The sequence below is a fragment of the Bison bison genome, unplaced genomic scaffold (assembly GCF_000754665.1).
Source record: "Bison bison bison isolate TAMUID 2011002044 unplaced genomic scaffold, Bison_UMD1.0 scf7180017864263, whole genome shotgun sequence".
In the NCBI taxonomy this organism is placed as follows: Eukaryota; Metazoa; Chordata; class Mammalia; order Artiodactyla; family Bovidae; genus Bison; species Bison bison.
The window spans coordinates 8,113,805-8,114,131 of NW_011494835.1; the positions used below are offsets into that span (position 1 = coordinate 8,113,805).

General features: G+C 53.2%; 1 protein-coding gene across 1 annotated transcript in view; it reads left to right on the forward strand.

The window, feature by feature from the left end:
* Positions 1-327, forward strand: part of TSPAN5 (tetraspanin 5) — a 181,691-nt gene that overhangs the window by 50,372 nt on the left and 130,992 nt on the right. The gene's annotated exons all lie outside the window — the stretch shown is intronic.

The window sequence follows — 327 nt, forward strand, 5'->3', positions numbered from 1 at the left end:
TTGGTGTTTACGTCTGCAAGGGAGTAGGGAATAAATAAATAAATAGTGCAGGAAACGAATTTCTCCATTTCTGTGGACAGAGCAACAAAACCCAGGGGGGCAATGAAAGAAAAGGACAGGAAGGACAGTGTAGATGGGAGGGAAAGACTGAGGAAGTGATACTGCAGCTGACCCAGGGATGGAAGAAGAGGAGTAACCCTGGGGTGGGAGGTGCTGAAACGCCCTGAAGTGGGAGGAGGCTCAGGGAGTCGGAAGGGCTGAGCTGGAGGCCTGGGAGGGAGAGGAGGGGCGGAAGGGGGGAGTGTGTTTCTAGAGGATATGGCTGCT